Here is a 16,750-nt window from a genome sequence, read left to right as displayed (position 1 = left end):
TTGGCACATAAAAAATATAAAATAAAATTAGCACAAAATTATAGAAACCAATAAACTATGTATTGCTTAGGGAGAATGGAGATTTCATGAATAGTACTAAATATAATGATTATAAATATAAGGATTAGATTAATAAAGAATAACTATACATGGAAAGAAAGTAAATATATAACTCAAAATTTGAGATTTTCACACAAATTATAATTGATTCACTAAATAAATGTCTTCTTTATAACATTTGTAACAATTTTTCTTATTCTTTATTGTATTTTCAACAAAATACAACCTCAAGCATCTCGAACCCAATGTTGTCATCACTGAAATTTGCAATAAATTAATAAAAATTGTAAATACAAATATAATTCAAAGAGATAGGAGATGAAGAGATAAAGAGAATGCACACTATTATATTTATAGGGAACAATAAAAGATTAATCAGTGAGAGTAAAATATATGTCATTATATAATATATATACTTGAGACATTTAAATTCAGTTAAAAGTATAAGATTAAAGAAAACAAACATCAGAATCTTAAATATCAGTTTAAATATTAATGAGATTGGTTTTATTATTATTTTATTATATATAAATAATATTTTATTAAATAAAAATAGAAAGTCACCCATAAATTTCTCATAAACTAAGAATTTTAGTTATATAGGCACACTTTATATAGAATAGATATATATATTTGGGGAAAATTATTTATTTAGTTACAATTTTTAATCGCAATATAAATTTAAAAAAATACGGACCGGCCAAGTACTACACGCCACGTATGTGATCTTCAAACTTTATGGATGAAAATAGTTGCATATAATTTGCTGATTATTTTTAATTTTATCGTGCATTTCTTAAAGTGATTCTAATCACTTCTTAAAACAAAAACAAAAATTGCTTAATTTTAATGAATACATATTTTATGGAATTGCAATTTTTCTAGGGTTAGCATATATTATATAATTGTTGATTGGTCTTTATTAAATTCATCTTGTGACTAAATACCAAATAATCAATTTTAATTTGACGTAAGTCATTTTTACAAATATTTTACTTTGTCACCGTTGAAAAATAAAGAAATGTAATTGTCACTTTTATTTAAGTGGTGGTCAAAGCATGTGAAAATAATGAAAAGAAATCGTTCCGTTAACCTTTCAACCACTACACTGAGTCCACTCCACCACATAACATAGTTAATTAACCAAAGAAAATGAGAAAGGTCAAAGAAGACAAAAATATTTTAAGACCAGGCATTCTTGTGTGACACGGTTCTTTTAGTTTGCTCCACACGCAAACCAATCACTAAACAAAAAAATAGCAACTCAATACCACAAATATTAATATTGATGTTGTATTTCATATCTTATTTATATATATATATTCTCGTACCTCGTCTATAGCTTCATATAGCTGTAATTAAGCTAGCTCATATTCTCAAGAAAAAAAAAATGAAAAAAAAAATTAAGGTAGCTCATTGAAAATAAAAATGTCTATTTTCAACTGCTTTCGGCCTTCGTACGTGCCTCGGGTGTCAGACCAGGATAAGAGCTTAAAGAAGAAAGTAGATTCATCATCTTCGTCGATGGAGAAAAGCAAGAGTAGTACTGTTAAGTCTAAAAACAAATCATCTAATAATACTAAACCTCCTGTTGTCGTTTCTTACTTCCCCGTCAATTCTTATGCCTCTCGATTGTAGAGTACTACTCTTATTTATATATTAGAATTTGAGAGTTTGATAAAAATATAAAATCAGTGGAAAAAGTGGGATGAAACGACATCAATTTCTGGCTGATAGCTTTCGGAGTACTTTATAATATCTATTTATATTGTTTGTATCATAAATAAAACATTTTTATTTGTATAATCAGTTATTGAATTCAGATTTTTATTTAGTTATTTATTTATTTATTTGAGGAAGAATGAGATAACTTCATTAACATAAACATACAATCTGACCATAAACAACCATCACGAATTCAGATTTGATTACACTTCTTTTAAAATTTTATTTTTTTGTAAAGGCCGAAAGGGAGGGATTTTTTTAAGTGAATATGCTTAGTTTGATAACCTATACAATAAATTTGAGCAATTTTATCTATACGATGAGAATGTCACAATTTTAATATTTATGGATCAAATTTCATTGTAAGTTTAAGGTATGTAAATTCTTACACTAAATATGATTTTTTGAAACATTATTTGAAAAATATGATAGCTATTAGTTTGTCCATCACAAACCAATTCATCTTCTTCTACTTCTCTTTTCTGTCCCTTTCATCCAATCTCTGAGTTGTTGTAATTTACATTGAAATTTTTCTATTAGCAACTATGAATTGTTGTTCTTCTCACTCTTACAGCAGACAAGGCATATTGTATATATGCAGTAGTGGGTAAACTCTCCAAGGACACATCATATTCAACATCTGTAGTGTAGTGTAGATACGACATTATTTATATATATAGAATAATTTCATGGGAGTGATTATGTTTTTGTCTTTATATTGTACATACAAGTTTCTAACCATTCATATCGATATGATTTTTAAAAGTTAACATTGTGAGAAAATGAATTTTATTAAATTATTTTCTTTCACCAAATAATAACCTTCCACGTGTTTAAAAGTATTATTTCATGTAAATTTTCTGTTTTTTTTTTTTTTTGGAGATTTTATTACAAATTTTCTTCTAAACATATTTTCTCCCATTTAAATTATTTTTTTTTTTGACCAAAACAATTAAGAAAATTATTATTTATTTTGTTGAAATAATTAATTAGTGAAAACTCATCTTATCTCAAAAATTTAAAAAAAAAAATAAAAAAGAGAATAATTAGAAATGGGATTTTCATCAAACCTCACCAATTACATCTTAATTAATTAAAAAAAAAAAAAAAAGTAAACAGTTAAAAGACTTATAAATTAAAATCATAATTTTAATTTTGATTAAGCTTTAACTTTTAATTATTTCGTTTTCTAACTTGTTGGTTAAAAAAAAAATTTAAAACATCAAAACAAAATCAAATTTGTTAATTTCTTTTGTGGTTAGAAAGAAGTTTTATGTGAATGAAGAAGAATAAATGAAATGTAATTTTATTTTTTTTTAAAAAAAAGTCATGGTATAGGTAATAAATATTTTTTGTTTACCATTTTACTATAATTCCTCTTCTGTAATATATAACTCAAATTTAGATTTGGTTCTTATAAGAAGAAACAAAAATGCTTTTCCAAGAGATAAAAGAATAATAAAGTACATAAGATTGAAGATAATTTTCTTATGAAAAGTTATTAAAAAAAATAAGTCAAACAAAAAAAAAAGTTGAGTAAAGTAAAATAATATTATTTATTAAAAGATAAAATAATTACTATTAAAATATTAAGAAGATATGTTAGCTTGTACTAACTTTCATCATTACTATCATATTCTCCAACTTCTTATTACTATTGGATCATTAATCAATGTACAACAAAATGTCCCTATCTATAAGGACAAAACAAGCATCCCTAATATAGAAGTTTCCATATATATATATATATATATATTTAATTAATATTCATATATATTTAATATTATTAGATGTATTCATGAAATTAAGAATTTAATTTTGGGAAATTCTATTAGGGGTGAAAATTAATCGGTTATGGTCGTTTTTTTATAATTTTATAACCGACTGCTCAGTTACGGTTTTTATTTTACGAAAACCGTAACCTACTGTTTAGAAATTATAACTGTATAAAACTGACCGTATGGTTTTTGGCAGTTTTTTCGGATTGTCATTTTTGGCGGTTTTGTGCAGTTTTAGGCGGTTTTAGGCGGTTTTGGCAGTTTTTTGGTTTAACTATTTTTTTATTTCAGAAACCGAAATCGACTGCCATGTCAAAAAAATCAGAACCGAAACCGACCGCCAAATTCGGTGATGACGTGGAACCAAAAATTCGATTACGGTTTGGTCAGTTTGATGGTCGATTTCGATTTGTCGGTTTTTATGAACACCCCTAAATACTACAGTGCATTTTTTTAAAAGTGATGTACTCATGTATTTTTATCTGTTTCGGCACCTAATAGACTTTTTTTATCCTGTAAAATTTTAATAAATTCAAAAAAATTTAAGGCGCCAAAAATAATGTACCTCTTTAAAAATGGTGCACTGATGTACTCCTACATGTTTTAACATTCGAAAGACTTTTTTTGTTTATTTTTTTCATGGTCATGTGCATTATAGTTATTTAAGACATCCTTTAAAATTTCAAAAAATTCAAAAAAAATTAACAAGCCAAAAATAAAATTCAAACTGTCTGTTGCACGCGTCTCTTTTATTGGAGGAGTGCATTGTAAAATTACCTTTTTAATTTATTGTGTGTAAATTTAAATGTGAATACCATAAATTATTTTTATTTTCAATTATGATGCGATAATTAGGTGATGCGACGTATTGGTGCAGGATAGGGCACGGGCTCACCTGATTAGGCGATGCGATACATGAGTACTAGGTTATGGCACGGGCTCACCAGATTAGGTGATGCGGTGATGTTGTGATGCGATGTATGGGTTCCAGACTATGGCACAAGCTTACCTGATTAAGCAATGCAATATATGGTTACTATTTATTTCCTTACATACAGTTCATTATATTATATAATCTTTGAAATATTATTGTTTGATTATTCTATTATAGTAAAATGGATAATTAATTATTACATGTATTTTCTTTATTACTTTTCTTGTTGAGTCCTTGTAACTCACAGGTGCTCTGTAGTGCGGGTAAGGGCAAGAAAAAGTTAGAGCAGCCATGAGATGACGGTCTTCTCTGGCGAATGTACATATTGACATTATCGGCCTTTGTGTTGAGTTTTTAGGAGTTGTGTTGGCTGTATCAATTGTGTATTTTGACTTGTTTTTTTTTTTATTTGTCCTTTTGTAAAATTATTATAACAAGAATCCTTGGAACAAAGTTTTAGTGTCGTTATACTATCTGTTACTAGGGTTTTATTTTGGTGAAATTTTTATTATTATCACAGATTTTAATAAAGGGTAATTAAGAATTTCGCCCCCTAAACTTTTAAGGTCTTTAAAAATCCTCCTAAACTATTGAGATTGCTCGATTTAAGGACTTTTGTCTAATTTTATTAAGGAAAGTCTAACATGGATGAAAGTTCAGGATGCATGATTAGGTACATGTCAAAATTTGAGAGGCATGATTTGGTAGATATCATAGTCTAGGGAGCATAATTTAGTACATAAACAAACACAAAATTAGTAAAATTGAGTGAAATTGGACAAAAGTCCTTAAATCCAATAATCTAAATAGTTCAGGGGAAATTTTTAACGGTTAGAAAAGTTCAAGGGGCATGATTTGGTACATGTTAAAGTTTAGGGGGCAAATATCCTAATTAGCCTTTAATAAATAATTAATCAATTAGTACTAAACTAGTTTATAAAATCACACACGTGGCGTTCTTATAGATTAGGGTGTTACCACTACTACAAAAAGGAGTATTTTCGTCGGTTTTTAGGTGACATTTAAAGAATTTGCGTCGGTTTAAAAAATTGACATATATGCCGTAGTCACAGATAGTTTTTTATTAGCGTCGTTTTTTAAATGACTCAAAAAACTATTCTCTTCATTTAAAAACCGTCACAATATATACACTTTTCTTTTTTATCTTCTGCGTCGGTTTAGAAATGACGCAAAATTGTTTGTGCCATTTTAAAACCGACACTAAAAACTTATACCGTCGGTTATAAAATGACACATGAGTTGCTGAAATAATTTTTTTTATACCTATTGCGTCGGTTATAAAATGAAACATAAATGTAAGTAAGAGAAAATTGCAAATTTTTATGCAATTTTCCCTACTTGTATTTTTAAATTTTAAAATAATTTTATATCACAGTAAATACATAGGCACAATGTATGACTAACATTAACTTCATTTTTTATACTCAGTCATCAGTTATAAATCCTACGTTTGCTAGGAGTTAGCTAAATAATACAACACCATAAGAAATAAATACCATTGGCAAAAGAAATCCACATTGACAATACAGAGACACAACTGATGGAAGCATGCCTAAAAAATCTATTCCAACCCAACCAAAGGCCCATCGCACAATACTAATAATAGTTAAAAAAAACTAACAATGTCAAAATAATATCATTTTATAGCAGAATAATTACATAATGCTATATATGCAAATATACAAAAAGCACACATATATAATGGTTGCATATATACCCATACATACCATTAAGAATAGTTTTTTCACCAAAAATAGAGGACTCCCTCTTTACAGCTATGCTACATATGTAATTAAATTAACAGAAATCTTATTAAACAAAGCTAAGCAATAAATAAAGAGGTATCAACCATTCAAACCACACAACTTCTTTAAAACAGCATTCATACTGAAGAACATGGCAGAACTACAAAATATCGTAATATTAGAGAACCAGCCAAGACCTAAAACATGTATTTTTAATCAGGTCCATGCCCTGAAATTGGTACCAAGTGCTATGAAAAGATGTGATAAGCCTCTTTAGCCTTTATCTCATTTGACGTAACAATTTCAGAATAGTGGAACACTAAATTGAGTATAATTATTTAAAGATTTAGAATAATTAGGTGGAATGAATGGAAAACAAAAATAATTATTATAACTCACATTATGCTGGGTCCAGCAATCATCCTTGTTAATCTCTAATGCCTTTCTTGCAGCTTTTTCAGCCTCTTCCATTTGGCCTTGCTCCAACAAAGGAAAAGCAAGCATACGTATATGTAATTTTCTAGTTGATTTCGAGGAAGCACCTGTTTGTGAGAATTGTAAATAGACCAATCAAAATCACATACTTTTCTTTGACACTAGGGAGAGGGATTCGAACATGGGATGTATAATTAGCCTATGCCTAGGACTGCATCTACATAAAAATCAGGCAAGAATGCAATAACAGTAATTAATAAATCCAAGCATACTAGATTCTTTTAAAGGAACAAACAAAAGACAAAAAGCTAATATTGTATAGCCAAAAAATAAAGAGGTATCAACCAATTTCAATGTAACAACACAATAGGATATAATAAAAATTAAAAGAAAGAATCAATAAAAACTAATTAAAAATATAGTGAGAATTCAGCTCCCAATTACTCAAAATATAAAGAAAATTCTAAGAGATCATTATCACTATAAATGTGCGCTAGAGATTTTGCGAGGAGAAGGATTAGATATAGAATAAGAGCGAAAATTGGAGTGGCCATTGATTCTCTATGCATACTCATAGGACTCATCTATATATAATTATATATATTGTTTTATATATTGATAACACTACTCATATACATATAAAACTTGTATATGGAGTAGTTGTATATGAAAAATAGATTTACAAACAAGCAGGCAACAAATCCATTTTCGGGACATAAACTACTTGAACGAGTAATTTACTAAGTGTAGAGCCAAAATTTATTAAATTATTAAAGGAAAAAAAAAATACCTGTAGTTTGACAAGAGCAGCCTGAAGTGAGGAGGTATAGCCAAGCTTCTTAGCAAAGGCATCAACCTGCAAAAATGATAGATAAAATCATCAAAATGAAGAAGTAAAAGGCCACTCTGACAATGTAACCTTCTCACAAGAACAAACCTGAAATTCAAAAGATTGCCTGACCAGGTTGTGTTGAATTTGCAATTTCATTAACTTAAAGATCCATGGTTGTGTTGAAGAATGGAACAAGTTTCAAAAAATAAGTAAATAATGAGCTCAACGTGTGGTACTAAATTGGTAATCCTACAAAGATAATGACAACCTATCCTCCCAATTCTTACCTCCACGACCATCATAAACAGCAAAGAAGGAAGTGTACGCATCCAGATCAGAATAAGCGGCATGCTAAATAAAAAATCAAATCAAATCACACTAACTTAAGAATAATCTTTGACAAGAAAAAGACACAGAATGAGACTTGCCGATACACAACTTGAAAGCGGGCTTGTCAATAGAAGTGAAGATTATTTAAAACTTTAAATATCAGAAAATGGATCTATTTTTTTTTTCAGTTCTAATTTAGAAAGACAAAAAGATTTATTAATTACTCACAGCATCTTCAATGGATGCGCGCCACCCTTGCATTGATGATAACCTACATCTTAGTCGATCATTCACACCATCTTCAAAGAGCTTATCAGTTTTGGGAGTAATGAGGTAAGTACCCATTTTCTATTCAAAACAAACAAGACATGAACTATCAGAAAGAAAGAAAGAAATACGTATGTATGTATGTATGTATGTATGTATCTAGATTTTTCAATAATTAAATCTCAAACTTTAAATTAAAGAAAAATGTTTAATACATCATAATCAGTTAGTATGAAAATCATTAAACAAAATAACCAGAACAGAACCTTGACCAACAAAGAAAAACCCATAAAATATCGAACGGGATCAGCTCAACCAAAGGTAAAAAAAGTTCACAAGATTTAAGTGGAAACCTTAGTCAGATTAAGAGATTTTAATTCATACAAATCTATCAATCAATATCAAGTTAAACACATACGTTGTAAAAGAATTGAGCTACCATTTCCACAAAACCCCAAAAGCCCAAATCAAAAAAGATCTTCAAGAAAGAAAAAAAAATCAGAAAACCCCACGAAGCAAAAAAATTCAAAAATCAATATTGCGAGCTGAAAATCGAATAACAGTAAAAACAAACCAAACCTTTGTTGAGTTTGATGAAAATGGATATGGCAGGGCTGTTGTAGAGGTTACACAAGCAAGGGAGCTCGGTAGCTCTAAAGCACACCAGGGCTGTTGTAGAGGTTACACAAGCAAGGGAGCTCGATAGCTACGGCTTGATTGATCGAGCTACAACACTCCTCACCTGGCTTGGTGGAGTTCAGGTAGTCGGCACAGGCCACCAGCTTGCTCGCGCAAGAAGGCATCTGAGCCTCCGCCATGCCGAGCGTCATCACTACAAGAAGGAGAATAGCCATTATCGTCCTCTTCAAGCTCTCCATTTTCACTTGTTTTCTGGAAAGACCACTCGTCGTCAATTAATGGAAGAGGGGTACGAATGGGTCAAAAATTGCCAGAGCAATAGCCCTAATTTTTTATTTGGAGAAGAAGAATGAATAGTCTCGATCTAGTTGATTTTTTGATTTGGGTTTAAAATAGATCCTTCAGTGTTGGTTTATAAAAGTCGAACAAACACCAATTTAATTTTTTAAAATTTTGGATTTCACGTCGGTTTCGTTATTGCCGTCTTATAAACCACAGTCACAAATAACACTTTTTTAGTGACAGTTTAAAACAATCGAATAAATACAAGGTATACTATTCACGTCGGTCAACGCAATGAACAGTTGCGTTAACCGACGTGAATAGTGTTTTTTGTAGTAGTGTACAAATCTAGTCTTTGCTCACTAAGATGGGTGTCCAAAGTGATAACCAAAGTTCAGTTATGCTTGCAGCTAATCCTATTCTACATGCTAGGAAAATTACATTGAAATAGACTTATACTTTGATCGGAACAAGGTTCTAAACAAAGGAATCAATATTTTTCATGTTCATGCTACTCATCAACTTGTAGATTATTTCACTAAGCTTATCTCCAATAGGCATTTCACTTTCTTCAAGACAAACTAAGTGTGTTGAGTTCTCAAACATTTAGTTTAAAGGGGGCTGACAAGGGATAAAGTTTTAGTTTTTAGTTGTAACAAATTCTTGTTCTGTTAAGATTAGTTTTGTTGGAAATTATTTTACCAGGGTCTAGATTTACTAACAAGTATGTTGGATTAATAGCCTAATATGAATTCTAAAACAATGAAAATAAACACATATAAAGTTAGAAAACCTTACAGTGGGTGCAGCGGAATAATATGACTCCTTCCGTTCAGATCTCTAGCCCCTGATTCCTTTCTGTAGCAGAGCATCACCAAGATCTGAACTTGGATCTTCTTTTCTCCTTCTTTGATGCAGAAATTCCATAGTCTTCCATACTATGATTGAGGTACCACTTGATGTGTGTGGGCACTACTCATCTCACAAGGATTTCGAAATTTCTCTCTATTTTTCTCTCTCAATTTCGTGGCTCATCATGCATAGAAGAGAAGAGAACAAGGTTGCTTTATATAGGGAAAAGGGAGAGCACAACTTTCCAAATAAACAGTTTCCTCTTTTACTGTGTAATTGATTAACTGCCTTATTTAGTGTGATCCACCACTTTCCTATTACAGCTAGGCTTTGATTAGCAATTACATGGCAATTAAAAATGAAAATAATAATTGGGAAACACAAAGGGAGTGCTCGGCCATAGAGGGAAATGGGCCTCACTTGGATTTTGCAGTTTCCTCAATTTTATTTCTATTTCTCCAAAAATGCCATTTTTCCAATTCTAATCATTTAAATGCCAAAACTAGTTATTTAATAACTAAAATAGATTATTAAATAATATTGTCATTTAAAATAATTATTAATTAGACATACAAAGTCTCTTAATTAATAATTAAACCTAGAAACCTTTTTCTTTACGATTTCATCCTTAAACTGTGAGAATTCATAAGGTAGACATAGTCTAACTTTTAAGAATTATAATTGATTAATTAAAATCAATTAACTGAGTCTTACAAGCAGTATGGTCTCAACTAGTATGGGGACCATGGGTCAATATAACCGAGCTTCCAATAAGTCGAACTGAATTTACCAAGTAAATTCCCTAACTTATTAATTCCTCATTGAATCCACACTTAGAACTTGGAATTGCACTCTCAGTCATATAGAAACGCTCTATATGTTCCACGATATAGACACGTCATTAGTTATCCATTGTTATAACCCTAATGTGATCAATGATCCTCTATATAGATGATTTACACTATACACGGATTAAATTACCGTAACACCCTACAATGTATTTTATCCTTAAAACACTTAACCCTGTATAAATGATATTTCAACTAAGTGAAATGAGATCTCCAACATTTATCTTCGTTTGGTTAAGCTCGAAGGAAATCATCCTTTACTTCTATTTGCCAAATAGAAGCTATAGATTCCATATTTATGTTAGCGCTCCCACTCAATTGCATTACCGTGTTCCCAAAATGTACGTATTGCCCAGACTAAAGATTAGGCTTAACTAACAAATCAAAGAACACGAATAATACTCTTGAAATTGAGCCTAACCATATCAGGATTTCGATCATGTGATCTAGGATCAACTTATGATATTGAATTGAATAGATATTTACGGTAAGTTTCAAAATCTAATTCAAAGTTCAATATCGGTCCATTCCAATGCATACTCCATGCATCCGATACTGGTAAACTTTGCCAATGTCCTGGAAAGGACATAACACTTTTCCAAGGTGTAAGAATACCTATCGCTGATTATACCATGTCAGTCTAAATCCAGTGTTCTGACAAATCAGGGAATCTACTTTTGAACATATAATAAAGATTATATTCCACTGTGCTGACAACACTATAATCTTTAACCAACCCATATGTTCTGGACTTAAAAAGAATTCATACATTATATACCTATAATCATGAAATAAATCATGTGAACCATGCAACATAAAATGTTATTTCTGATCTTTATTAATAAGTAAATCTGATTATATGAAATGAGTTTTATTTAGGGCATAAAACCCAACAAACTCCCACTTGCACTAATATAAAACAAAAAGTGCATTTCAAATAATCATTAACACCTTGATATACCAATCAAGTGTAATAGTAGTAAACTCCTCGTAATGGGATCTGACAGGTTGAATTAAACACAACCTCTTCTCCACCATTACTCTTCCTTAATCACAAAATCCTTGATAATGTGAAATTCCTCTCTATATGTCTACTCTTTTGGGATACTGGATTCTATACTTTTGGGCAACTACTCTTTTGTTATACAGGAAGTAACCCTAGTAGTTAAGGCAAGTTGGAACACTGCCACAAATGTATAGAACTTTCCTTAGACTGAAAAAGTATCTTTCCTGCAACTTTTAACATTCAGTCTCTTTCTGGTAGACCAAGAGATTTCAGATAGGTTTTTACACTTCTCCAAAATCACTACTCCACCCCCAAAGTAATCACCATCTCACCAACAGACTTTCTAGCACAAAGGCAAGTCTTGAAATCTGATGTGGTGTAGTCTAAGAGTTTCAAAACAAACTCCCTTATTGACTAACATATAGTTCCTCTTCTTAATCTTAAGATTTACTTGATTGTCTTCCAATGTTCCTCTCCTGGATTAATCTGATACTTACTCATTACTCCCACTCAACAGCAGGTGTCTGGTCTAAGGCATACTAAAGCATATCTGAGACCTCTCACTGTTGATTCAAGAAATTCTTTCATGGCTTTATCTTTTCTGGAATAGTTGAAACTTTTCCTTAGATAAATAAAATCTATATCTAAGAAGTTGTGAAGCTTCTATAGATTTCCATTGGAAAGAAAATGCTCCAGCATCTTACTAAAGTAAGTTGCTTGCATTAGAGTAAGTAATTACCAGGTATACCACAAGCCATAGGTTTAGATAAACTCAAACCTATAATACTAGGAACAGGAAGTTTTGTTAAGTCCATTGAATAGACTTATTAACAAAAATTTCCTTTCATGTCCTTGTAATAGAAAACTTTAGGTTACTCCATGTGAATGGATCAAACCTTAGTTCTCTTGGCTTTCTTCTTAGTTTCTTATCTTGACAATCCATTACTTGTTTAAACTCACAATGGATTTTAATCACTAGTGTCTTCCAAGTTATAAGAAGGTGAGTTCCTAGAAACTCTCCCACTACAACAAGGTACCGTGAACTATGTCTAAGAAAACTAAATGGTATAGACCTCTTCAGTTGTGTTAAGACAACAGAGGCAGTGGGATCATCTTGTAAAATAAGATGATAGAACACTTTTGGAATCAAGAAAAAATATCTCCTTTATTTGATACTTTATTTTCAGACTTAGTCATTTTCTTAAAAAAGTAGTATTTGTTTAAACAAACACTTTCTTATCTAATGACTATGGGATGCTCCACCCCTAATCACTTAGAATAGCTAACAAACATGCAAACCAGGGTTAGCAGTTCTAGCTTTTCTTAAGATTTCGATTAGGTCATCCATGAATCTAGTAATGATTTACATTAAGTATACAACCATTACATCATTCTGAAATTTTATTACCATAGAAGGATTTAGGCAACGACTAGTAACTAATCATCAATATGCAACTCGAATTTCTGGGGAGGTAAGTTTGGATATTATTCAAAATCAAATTAATGATCTTTGAACTGCATATCTACTACCTTTTTCTCCACCCCTATCAGTTCGCAAGATCTTTAACCACTTACCTTCACCATTGCTAGAAATTCATGAAATTTTTCAAACATTTCAAATTTCTTTTGCATAAGGTAAAATCTAGAGTGATCGTTTTAAGAATACAACGAAAACTCATATCCACCCCTGAATGTACATCCATCTGCGAATGAGATGAAATTACTTTCAGTGGATATAGGCATATTAACTCTTTGTAGAGAATGATCTTGTCAAAACCACTATGAACAAGATACAAATGCCATAGATTTATAAAATATGTGGTTGTATCTTTTGATGCCTTAAGTTACATCAAAGAGTTCTTAGAATAGTGCAAGTGGATTCTGGTCACAGAATACTAAACTCATACAGTATAAATCCATTGAAAGAAAATGGTTATGAAACACTTGTGAAAGTGTTACTGTATAATTAGTAATTCTTTCTTGTACCACCACTACTAATCTAACTCTATGATTTGCCTATACAAGTAGGAGATATCTAAGATTGAGGATTTATATCATTTTGGGATAGAATTCCGAGAATATAATCACATGCGTCATCTAATTTCTTAAGAGAAAATAAGACTTTATATGATTTATAGACCATTCATCCAATGATATGTCATTAAGCTAATTCAAAATGAATAAGCTAAGAGGAATTAGGATAATTTCGTTTTAAATAAGAATCCAACGATGCTCCGATTAGCGAGAGTCAAAGTAATCTTATTTATACAATCTTCTTGTTTCATATTGTAAAACACTAGTCTAAGGTGTCATCAATTGATGAACAGCTAGATGTTGCATTTACAATATTTATCTTTCGAGATCTAACACTACTATGTTAGTCTAATGGTGAAAATCCATTAGGGATTTATCTCATTAGAAAAACAAATCAAGTTAGACCAACAATGAAGATTCGAAATTAAACTACAATTTAATAACAGAAAATAACATGGTTCAATACAAATTCATACACAATTCAGAAATTATGAAGCACATAGCAAGTAGGAATGACAAGTGAAAATACTAAAACATACAATCCTAAATAATTTCCAAGGTTTTCAACAAACTGATATCAGTGTCCCGTTTAGGCGAGAGTCAAAGCTACCAATCATTGAATAGAGTTGTCAGCTCATCTAAAATGATCAACATTCTAGCAACCTTTTATTCGATCAAGATGTGAATCCGCGTTGTCCCGTTTAGGCGAGAGTCAAGGCTATTCTATCTTATGAGCTTCCACCATTGTTTCATATTCTTGCAAGTCTTATACAGTCGCCACCATTAGGGTGATCATAAACTATATAAAAAAAAATTACAAGATTACTTATCTTTCGAGATTAAACGGTGCTAACTTGCTAATGAACGTTCCTCCATTAGGGAGGATTACTCACTAAAACAATAGCTATGTAAAACCAACAATGGAGATCGAATATCCTTATAATAATAAAGCTCATTATTTAATGAAGGGTTGTATTTTCTTCTAATATTTATTTTAATCCATTTATTTTAAATATATATATTTATTTAATTAAAATTTCCAATTTAGAATGAAAAATTCCAAATATAAATTTTAATTTAATATTTATAAATTATACTTAGATGGATATGAAAATAACGTAAATTATTTCCATCTTAGTAATAATTTCCATAAATATTTAGAAAATTATTCAATTTAAGTTGTTTCAAAATTAATTTAAATTAATTTACAACTCAAAGTTAATTTTCTATAAATATATATTGCATTTCGAAAATGCTTTAAAATAAAATAAAATAAATCCTGGAAAATTACTCTAATTTTATGTTGGCCCAAAATTAATAAAAATTAATTTTCAACAAAAAATATAATTTCCCTATTTAATTAAATAGCTAAGAAAAATTTCAAATATTTAAGTATCATGATTAAAAAATCAACTTAAATATTAATTTTCTATTTAATTAAATACACTAGAAAAATACTTCAAGCAAAACAGATAATATCTATCTAGACTTTTCATAGACTAATTAATTCAATTTCTAATTATTATATATTTTAGTTCATTTATTTTAATTAATCATTAAATAAAAAAATCAATGATTTAAGTTGGTCCAAAATTAAATAAATAATTTTCAACTTTAATCTATTTTTCAAATAAAATTCGAAATTTCTACATTAAAGAAATGTAATTTCGAAATTTTGGGAAATGATTAATAAAATAAAATAAAATATATTCTGAAAATTATTCAAACTTAAGTTATTCTGAAATAAGATTCCAAACTTAAAATAATTTTTAACTTTAATTAAATAACATGAAAATAACAATATTAAAGTATCATGATGAAAATCAACTTAGATATTGAAATTTTCAATTTAATTAAATGTATTAAATTCAAGAAATAAATAATTAAGTAAAGAGGAAACTTAATTATTAATTCTAGTTTAATACTAGGAAAATATACTAAACTTAGATTGTACCAAAATTAATTAGGAAACAATTAATTTCACAATCAATGATATTTTCCTATTTAATATTAGAAATAATAACTAGTACTAGAAATAACTATCTAGAATATATCATTGACTAAGTGTTTTTCTAAAATTAACTTTAAAATATTACAATGAAAAATAAATTTCATATATTTTAAAAGTTAATTATGTTGCTAATTCAATTTGAATTAGGTTAGACTAATATAATTAACCTAATACAATTATTTAAATAAGGCAAATGGGCCTTCACAATTGGGGTAGTTCATGTGAGGGGGAGCTGGGTTTAGTATGTCGTACCCACTTCTATGACCCCCAACTCTCACACAAGGCCCAAAAGAGAGGAATTTAACCTTAAAATAAACAATTGTTATTCATTGAATAAGTCCAAATCTAATTGGACCTAAATAAATTTCCTTATGTCAAAATTTATTTTAGCAACCTAGTCCATTTACTTAGTAAAAACTTAAATGGGCTCCCTATATGAATCTAAGCCCAAAAGCAAACATATAGGCTCACACAGGTCAAATGATTTGGATGGACCCTATCATGTTACTAGGTTTACACAGATGAAAGAAGTACAAAATTTACCTGTTACAAATTATTTATAAGATCTATCGTCAATTGGACTATGATTAAAATCAGATCATTGGATCATGATCTGTCACCAAGTTAATCATAGCAATTTAGATCAGATAAATAATAGGTTTGTTAAAAAAAAAGTTTTTGAATAACAATATAAATAAACAAACATTGTCCATGTAACAGATGTGAATCAAGATATTAATATAATTAAATTATTATTCTTAAACTAACCAAATAAAGGAAACTAATTTTAAAATATCTAGGTTTATTTGAATCAAATTAAATATCTAATAAGATCAATAATTTGAAAGGAAAGAATCTCCAATATCACTTTCAGATCTTATAATTTAATAAAATAAACCAATTCTAAAATAGATTTGGTTAGATAATTATTATTTTAGGAATAAAATAATA

The 16,750-nt window shown here is 29.4% G+C and overlaps 1 long non-coding RNA gene across 1 annotated transcript; it reads right to left on the bottom strand.

Annotated features, from left to right (window-relative positions):
• Window positions 1-6,172: 6,172 nt before the first annotated feature.
• LOC133039480 (uncharacterized) lies at window positions 6,173-8,722 on the bottom strand. Its single transcript, XR_009688631.1, has 4 exons — window positions 8,707-8,722; window positions 8,089-8,208; window positions 7,489-7,881; window positions 6,173-6,805 (listed from the first exon to the last, which is right to left on the bottom strand). It is a non-coding gene; the product is annotated as an uncharacterized LOC133039480 (long non-coding RNA).
• Window positions 8,723-16,750: the final 8,028 nt, after the last annotated feature.

Source organism: Cannabis sativa, chromosome 6 (genome assembly GCF_029168945.1).
Source record: "Cannabis sativa cultivar Pink pepper isolate KNU-18-1 chromosome 6, ASM2916894v1, whole genome shotgun sequence".
NCBI lineage: Eukaryota > Viridiplantae > Streptophyta > Magnoliopsida > Rosales > Cannabaceae > Cannabis > Cannabis sativa.
The sequence above is the reverse complement of the archived record's forward strand: the minus strand, read 5'-3'. Positions and strand labels throughout refer to the sequence as shown.